The following is a 9,311-nucleotide window of genomic DNA, read 5'->3' on the forward strand; positions in this document are numbered from 1 at the left end:
ACAGGAGAGAGAGAATAAGAATAAAAGAAAGGCGGGGAGGTTAACCAGGGCTGAGCCCGGTAGGCCACCCTGCACTGGGGGAGGGGGGAGGGGGAAGGAAAAACTGTTTAGGGTATCGGGAGTAACTCACCTATAAAGGCCATTAATCTTCACATCTATTGCATTAATAACAGCCCCCAGCATACCAAATTTAGCCACATACCTGAAAAAAAAACTCTTGGCATTTATTTGGTTCGCTAATTGCCATAAAATGTATTTGCCGTGAATGTAACTTCAGGCACAGATGGCACAAAGAAGCGAAACAAAACTAGACCCGTAAGAACAACGAAAAGTAGTCGTAACGTGAAATGCCAGGCAGCGTTAAAGGCCATGAGACATCCTCAGCAACACGCGGCCGCGATCTCAGGATACAGACGTACGCTACCCGTGACGCTCAATGTACTGAACAATGATAGTGCTTTATATCGTCATCCGCCAACTCTGGTTCAAGGCTCAATTTGTGGCGAAGCGTTAGACGAAGCAAGCTAACCAGCTGATGTATGCTGGAAGCTAAGATTAATGCACCTGACTTTAACAGCAAGGTATATTTCAAGTTATGCGGCACATGACATACTTAAGATAACATTTTCGCCTCCTGGTATGCGGAACCTCAATCTATCGCTCTATATTTGCGGATACTTCTCAACGGAGGATTACATGCAGCTCTGTCCTGTAGTTAACATTCGTTGAACCCAGAACTCAAAACCTTAGTGAGCGAAAACTGTTAGTCCTGACTCTTTACAGCTTTAAACGAAGTCGCGAACCCCACAAACCACGACGCGCAGCCAGTCAACAGCCCCTGTCAAGGCACCGCAGTAGTTTACACACTTAATAAAGAGGCCGCATATTTTCGTTCCGTTTCGCTCTTTCATATTAAAAAAAAAAGCTTAATCCCTCTGACCTTGCACCAGGAACCTGTAATGTCTACTCGGTCCTTCGGCGCTCAAGTTCGCTAAGCAGGCCATGGCAGGTACGTTCTTCCAATTCACGCACCATGGTACCGTCGTCTCGTGAAAGTTATACCACTGATAACCTTCTTACAGCACTCTAAGGTCCGGAATAATGCAGCTGTTATTCAGATGAGCGAAAGACAAAGTGACGTTTCCAAATGCCCCACCATACTCCACCCAATTTACGGCTTGAAAGTCACACCGACCGACAGCTCACATGCTTATACACATTAGATATATGAGGAATCGCGATCGCTCACTGCGGCAGCACCTCACAGAGAGAGTCGTGAGGGTCTGTAATAGTTAATAGTTAGCGTTACTTGTCCCTGCATGGAAGGCCTTTCTGTTACGTGTGGAACTGACAACTCGTTATGCGAGAGTTTTAGAAACAGCGTAACCGAGCAGGTTCGCTTACACGGAGGAGGACCAGTGACACTGGTGCGCGCACGCAACCGAACTCAGCCTGAACTTTTTCCATGAAGTGTTCTTGGTGCGCACAAACCTCAACATCACCTGTTTCCAAAACTCTCTAATAGTGTTCGACGACGCCAACGCATCCACGCAGACGTGTTATGTTTGGAGGGCGAAGTTATAGTTTGCGCCTGCATAACATCACCGTTGCTTTTAGCACCAGCAAGAACAAGATAGTGTATACTGTGGTTCGAACTGAAGGTGTCGATGATACGAAGCTACGATAACGCGGACTGAAGTTATGCAAAGAGAGCAACCTCCTACGCGCTTTAAAAGCACCTCGGCGCGACCAATACCCACGGACGATTTTTCTAACGTCACATACCAACTTGTCACTAGACATCACTGTCTGTAACCACCTGTCTACCCTCTTTTCTACTTACCTCGAACGTTTCGGCATTACGCAAGTGTTCGAAACGTCGCCGTGGAGCCGCTGGCATTAAGTCTGCCGAAAGACGCAGTCTAGTCATACATACTATATAGCTGTACATGTTTTGTACCGCCACCGCTTACGAGCAGCTAGGATCCACACATTTATAAGCGCAGTTTTCGTGCATACAAATATAGTATCGCCAGTGCCACCTTCTGTTGTCATTATCCCCGAATCATTTTTATTGTCTCCCCACGTTTACAACGAGCCGCTTGTCTGTACAGCAGTGTCCATATTAGTATCATTGAACGCACGTTGCTCTATACACCCTGTCTAGACCGTTACTACACTGCACAATTGGCCAAAGTCAGCATCGCTAACAGCGATCGGTAACTCCACACTTCACACTACACGAAACCCTTTAATGCTGGACGCGTTCGAGCAAGCAGTTCTAACATGTTACAGCACGCCGCTTCTGAAAGTATATAGCAGGCTTCATATGGCACTACCGTTAACTGTGATCGCAGGACTATTCCTACGGTGGTTACTCTGGGTAACAAGGTCGCGCGAATAAGCGGCTAGTCTACTTGTGACGCTAAACCAATTACTACACAGCGTATCAGCGTTTAGAAAATTGTGCGCGCATAGACTCATCACGTTCTTCTTGCCAGAAAATTAACACAGTAAGCTCGCCAACTCGGGTTCAATCGCAAACGGAGTTGTAAAGAAAGCGAGGCGCAACTGCCAGGACAAAAAAAAAAAAAAGAAAACGCACTTAGAGACAAGAGGCCAAATATATTACACCGCAAACCAGTGTTTGAGGTCGGGCTACACAAGGTACCACATACTACCCACTCTCCCTGTTTACAAAAGGTATTTATTTACCGAAATCGGCACAGCCACACGACACTACACACGCACCAAAATGGATAAAATGAACCTCAATGAGAAGCCAATGTGTTCGGTGCATGAGCACTTGCGTTCGCCAAAGCCTTGTCAAGCGAGAGCTATTTCTGTGTCAAATCGAAGGCCTTAACGGAAACTAGATTCCTCTGCGAAACAAAGACACCACGAAAACACGACGTCCTCTGTCGAAACAATGAATCCCACTGCCTTCTTGTCTCCTAATTATTTCAGTCCCTAAGTTCCAAGCGCGTCGGAGCCTAGCTTGGAACTTGAGTGCGCGCAATTCGAAAGCGATTCCGATAAACTTCGACCTTCACATGAGGGGCCAATGCGACAGGGTATGTAACATATTGCGGCATTTGTGCGGCTAAGTGCGAATTAAAGAATCTCATTTACATACCACACTTTGGTCTTGGCATGAAAACGAATGGCCGTAACCACACCAATTTTCGTCTTTTTGTTTGGTTTTGCTTTGTCCTTAAGGAGCTTCCGCGGCGACAACCAAATGCTCTGGCGATTTCTCCTTACGCGCGCGACCAAAACTTGTGCGCTTGCGCATTGCTTCTAGCAAAATGTGCCATACCAAGACTTTACGCGTGAGACAGGCCACACAAACACAAGAACCTCATATTGGTAATCAAAGACGGGTACAATGGCAGACATAATTATCTGATATGACTCTGGATGTAATAAATACTCTCTCTGCTATGCGAGACAAGGCACGAAGCTCGGGGAAGAAATCTAGGTTGCTGGATATCTTCCTCCACTGACCTGCCATCGCGTGCTGCGGGATTTTTTTTTTTTTTCAGACAGACGAATTAGACAGCTTGCAGTACCCTTTATATGCCCATTAAATGTACAAAAAAGAAGGCAAGAACAAATTAAACGCTTTGGCAGAATCGCATTGCATCGTTGCATCCGCGTACTGCCCTGTGTGAGTCAGTCATCGGAGATACAGAGACATTCCAACGAAAACAAATGAGAACTTTCATTGTATATCGTGATACAATAAACCTACTTATAGTGTTCATCACTGTGTTCATTCATGACTGGAGGGGCCACTGCAACGCCTTATCAACACCTCGTGGTTTCGATTATAACTCATCTCGACGCTGGCGTTCAACGGCTCACGGAATCCTCACGACTTGCACGGAGTTGAGGTGAGTTTGGGAAGCCACTGTGAATGAATAAACTTGATTTCAAAATGAGAGTCCGTGGTTAATCCCGGGTGGAGCCCTCTTGTAGGGCCCCACTGGCGCGGTGGCTCGCCGGGCCTAGTCTAGGGTCACCAGTTGGCTCCCCAGTGCCAGCTCGGAAAGCCGTGCCTCCCAAGACCACGTTGTGTGTTTGTCGTGAACGCACCAGCCTAGATACTGCATGGACTGGCCGCTCTGTACATTGGTAAGTCATGTGTGTAAGTGTGGCTGTGTGGTCACTACACCAAGAGCATATCCCTGCTGTGTATACCTGCGGGAAAATCGCGTGTAGTCTTGATATGTGGGTATGCGCAGCGCAAAGGAATACGGGGCTCACGCAGCTGACGCAACCTCAGATACGGTCACGCAACGCAGTTCGCGCAAAGCCATTCACGCAACTTCAGACAAGCTTTATTGTTTCCATGTATATACTGTGCGCGTTTTCAACGATAGAGAGCTTCGCTTTTCGAAAAGTGACGCGAGCTAATTACATTCCTGCAGGTTACTTTCTTTGTCTCGTTTTCTCATTATACTTTGAAATAGCGGCGAATAAGCCACGAACCACTTACGTGACTGCGAAGAGACGGTAATTTATTCGCAGCCAAACGGGCGCTCGACATTCAGCATCGACGGCTAAATCGGCGCTCGCGACACCTCGCGACGATTCATCATCCGATTCATCATCCATCACCACGCGTCCACCTATATATATGCCGCCCACGCTCCTTATGCGACCGAAATCAACCAAGCATTTTTTTTTTAATTTTTTGTAAGTGCCTGCTCCTGTTCAGTTATATTCCCGTTTCCTTCTCGCCGTCGCGCGAGGCGACAGACATCCATTACGAGCGCTCTGCATGCCCGCACAAACTTCTTTCACGGCAGCATACTTCTTCCGGCGTGAAAAATACTAAGTCCCAAATTCAGAACTGTCGCCCCTGGCTTGGTTCTGTAGAACGCGACAGAACACGAGGTCGTTTAATTTAAACTAATTCACTCGCTTTCACGCGGCACTGAGCGGATACTTGGGCTATCCTTACCGCAATGGTAAAAGCAAAATTCGAGGAAGAAAAAAAAAGGACATGCAGTGACTGAGCTGCGGTGTTCAGCTGCATTTTGTCGAGCTCTGATTTAAGGATTTAGGCTGAAATTCACAGGTTATATTTTGCGGCTGCGGGGTTTTTTTAACGCCACTTAGTTAGCAGTGGTCCTCGGTTTTGCTATACCACGGCTTCGACTTGTCCATCGCTTTAACTGATTAATGAAGGACGCTAACTAGGCGCTAACCACTTCGGCCTGCTTTTTTCTGTCCGCGTAGGGGCAACGTCACTTAGATCGAACGTTAAGAAAATGTTACCAATTAATTTTCGTCGCAGGTCGACCGTTCGACACTTTGAAGCTTGACGCCTGCACTGCACTCGAAATCAAGTTACTCATCCTCACCAAGGAGGTGATCCGATAAGTCCAGCTTACAAAGTACTTACATACAAGAAAACAATCGTGGGGGTAACTCGGCTTCAAAATTATTCTCATAGTTCACAAGCCATTCTTACGGCATACAAGTTGCTGACAGTATATGTTCCTGTATTTTCGTACTGGTCTGCTGATTGCGTCTTTCTGGAATCGTGGCGAGTCAAGTTGAAATGCGTTTTTTTAACCCCTTGACTGCCGTGTGATAATCAGGTTTGATAGAGACAGTTGATTCATGGTTGTAAGGAATACTTGAGCTGGAGATCGCAGCGAGAAAAAGGCTCACACTGGTGCAATACGAAACACACTTTACTGAACTGGCGCAGCACGTATTCGCGTTATTACCCGGCAATCGCCGGCACCACCAGCCTGGCAACGTATCCCGCCACTACTACGCGGAAGAAAGCTTTTATATGGTATGGTAAAACTTTATTGAAGGATCATCCAGCGAGGTTATTGGCCTGAGCTAAACCACCAGGGGTTCGATAACCGAGGGACGTTCTACCCTCTCTGCGACGGTCCCCATAGCTCGCTGGACAACCCACAGTTGGTATGCGGGTTCCGAGATTTTAAATAAACGGCCAATTACCAATATGAGATTCGTTTGTCCAGGTCAGGGCAGGACTGTTCGACAAAAAACAACTATTCGACACAGTTGTTTGCTAAGCTCGTGGGCGGGAGTTTGATTCACGGCCCCGGTAGCCGCATTTCGATTGCGGCGACATGCAAGAGCACCCACGTGTAAACTTAGGTTTAGGTGCACGTTAATGAATCCCAGGTTGTCCAAATAAATCCCGGAGCTTCCCACTACGGCGTGTCTCATAATCATATTGCAGTTTTGGCCCGTAAAACCCCGGAAATCATTATTATAGAGAAGGTCGTCGTGCTGACTTCATTCGCCACGTACGCCGGCTTTCCCCACAAAGCATGCATGTGATTGCTCGCAACGATTAACTGCCAACTTCATTCCATCCAAGGTGACATGTGAAGACTCTATTTGACAACAACAAAAATACAAAGGTTCCCTATGCATTTTTTGCATTCGCCTAAGACGACTTGATAGCAAAAGTCTTCTTCTTCTCCTTCTCCTCTTGATCAATCTATTGCATTGATTACTCCCCCCTTCCCTTTCTGTACCCCAGGTAGTGTTGGACTGTCCTCAGGGATCGGCCCACCTTTGACCAAGCAATTATGTCATGTGCTCATGTCGTCACACCTCACGATGACCTCGCAAATATCGGTAATCTGTGACATCATAGGATTTTTTTTGGTACCATTTTCGTTGACGCCGACAACCACTACGACGGTCACTTTTCCCGTTTGATGAGAAATATTAGGCTTTCGCCTTTAAAAGATACTCGTAGGAGTCATTTTTCATTCGCCTAAAACAACCCGAAGGCGAAAGCCATCTCATTTTTCTTCTCAGTCAATGTATTCATGCTGCCCCGCCACCCTTCGAAACGTTTCTTCACCTGACGTGGTTTTGCACTGCCTCCAGGATCGGAGGCATTGCAAGCTTTCCGCACTTCACCCGGTTTTGCACTGCCTCCGTGATCAGCCCACTTTACACCAAGCGACGATGTCATGTAACGTCGCTTGGTGATGACGTTACATGTAACAATACGTCATCATGTAACGTCATGTTATGTGACGTCATGATGGCGTCATAAATTTCGGGATCTGTAACGTGTCATCACGCGATGACTTTTTCTCTTTTTTTTTTTGCATCACTCGTGTTGACGACGTCGACGGTCAATCTTCGCGTTTGACGGGGCGTCTATGGCTTTCGCCTTAAAAGGTTACAACAAGAAGCTAACTCCGCAAATCCGCCGCAACGACTGGGCGCGACAGGCGTGCACTCCTTTTGTGCGGGCGCGCGCGCGTGTTCCGAAATGGCACGCGCCACGAGCGGCGCGCTGCAGTCGAAGGACCCGCGATCGATCGGCGGCTAGAAAGGGCGGGGTGGGCTCGGAGAACCGAGCAACGACGACGTTGCCGAGAAAGGGTTAGTGGCCTTCCGGCTGCAGACATGCTTTGTCACTCGGATACACGCTCGCTCATAATGACGCGAGCGTACACACACACACACACACACGTCAAAGAAGAAAGAAAGAGTGCCCGCGCAATGGGCGCGGCCGAGATCGCATGACGGCCGCCATAATTAAGCTGCCGTCACCGCCCACGCAGGCGCTTCTCTATCAGACGTAGTGGCGCAGCCTCCGTAGGCACACGCACACGGCCGAATGAGCGAGGCCGGGAGTGCCGGAATCGCGACGCGAGCGATATTGGTGTGTATGCGCTGGCCGGAAGCGGCGGAGAATCCGCGCGTCACGGAGGCCGTGATGAGACGAGGTTCTGGAGCGGACAGGGACACAAAAGAAGCGCCGCTCAAAGCGCGATGAGGGCATCGGTACGTTGCGAGGCGAGGCTTTACCGAATGGGCACGCGGCGAGGCACCAGGCTGTCACGGAGTCCACTGACCAAGGACAATACGCGCGGACGGCGAGAAAATGCCCCGCTTTCTTTAGGCCGGCGCGTAATGCGGAAGCCTTCGCGAACCAAACGTCTTTTGGCAGGCCGGCCGGAGACCTGCGCGACTTGAATGCACCGCTAACAAAACGATTAGGTGGAAAGGGAAATCTTTTTGAAAAGAACACTGCAATGCCGCTTGCTCGAGACGGTCTTCTAAACCATCCGCGGCTGAAGGCAATTGCTATCATCACTCGGTGTTTCCGTGCCGTCCGTATCCCCAATAATTGGCAAATTTCAATGCTGCTTAGATTCGATGAAAAATGTACGTGTATGGCCGAGGACATTCACGACGTCTATAAGCAGAAAAAAACAATCACTGCCCCACTTAACAAACTTCAATATAGCATGGGCACTTGGAAACGCTAACGCGTTCCGCTACGAAAGTTAGCAATGTGTTTAGCTGAAGCTATAGAGTAGGGGAGTAAAAGAACTTCTCAATAACTAAAATCGGGTCCCTCGGTTCCCGTTCTTCTCCGTGAAATAAGATATAGCGATAGAACTTTTAAATAAAACATATATATCGCGTTCTCTGTGCATGCGTTTCTTCTAAACGGAGCCATATCTGGGATACTATATGCGCCGTATACACAGTGAAGTGCATGAGATTAATAACGACACCAGACTTTATTCAGAGCATACAATTGTGCGTATATTTCTTCTCTTTCGCAGCGGCCCGGATACCAAACAAGACTGGACTTAATAAGAGTGATGAGGACACAAAGTAATGAACAATGGTAAAGCAATGAATATCTCGGTAATCAAGACAGGAAGCTTGTACTGTCACAACATCATGTTATACACGACTCGGAAAGCCAGTTCCAAAAGTACGATTCGCGAACCGCCGTTGACATCACCGAACGCGTTACAGATTATAAATCAACGTGACGTTTACACCGTCACTGTAAGGCTCGTTCACACCTGCGACTCGCACCGGTTAGTGCAGGCGAATTTAGTCGCAAAGCAACCGCTTTACCTCACAGTCGCTCGCTGCGCGATAGTCGTTCAGCTGCTTTGCGACTGCAGTCGCGTGACTGTAGTTCGCAAAGCACCCTGAACCAATCAGATGGCGCAGCAACAAACAGAGACGTCAAGCTTAACTTACGGTGAAATATCAATGCGAGCAGACGCGAATTCGGTACGGTGACGGGTGTGGTTCGCACGCAGGTGTGCACATCGATACCTTGCGTCGCTTTTTGGTCGCCAGTCACAAATGATCGCACAACCTGTGCTAGTCACAAGCAGGCCCGTAGCCAGGGAGGGGGAGGGGGGGGCTAAGGGCCCCCCCCCCCTTCCAAAATTTTGTTATAGTAGGAGTTTTTACCAAAAATAAATAATGAAAATAGGTATTTTTCTCAAATAGTCAGGGTTTCAGTAAGTGCC

The sequence above is a fragment of the Rhipicephalus sanguineus genome, chromosome 6 (genome assembly GCF_013339695.2).
Source record: "Rhipicephalus sanguineus isolate Rsan-2018 chromosome 6, BIME_Rsan_1.4, whole genome shotgun sequence".
NCBI lineage: Eukaryota > Metazoa > Arthropoda > Arachnida > Ixodida > Ixodidae > Rhipicephalus > Rhipicephalus sanguineus.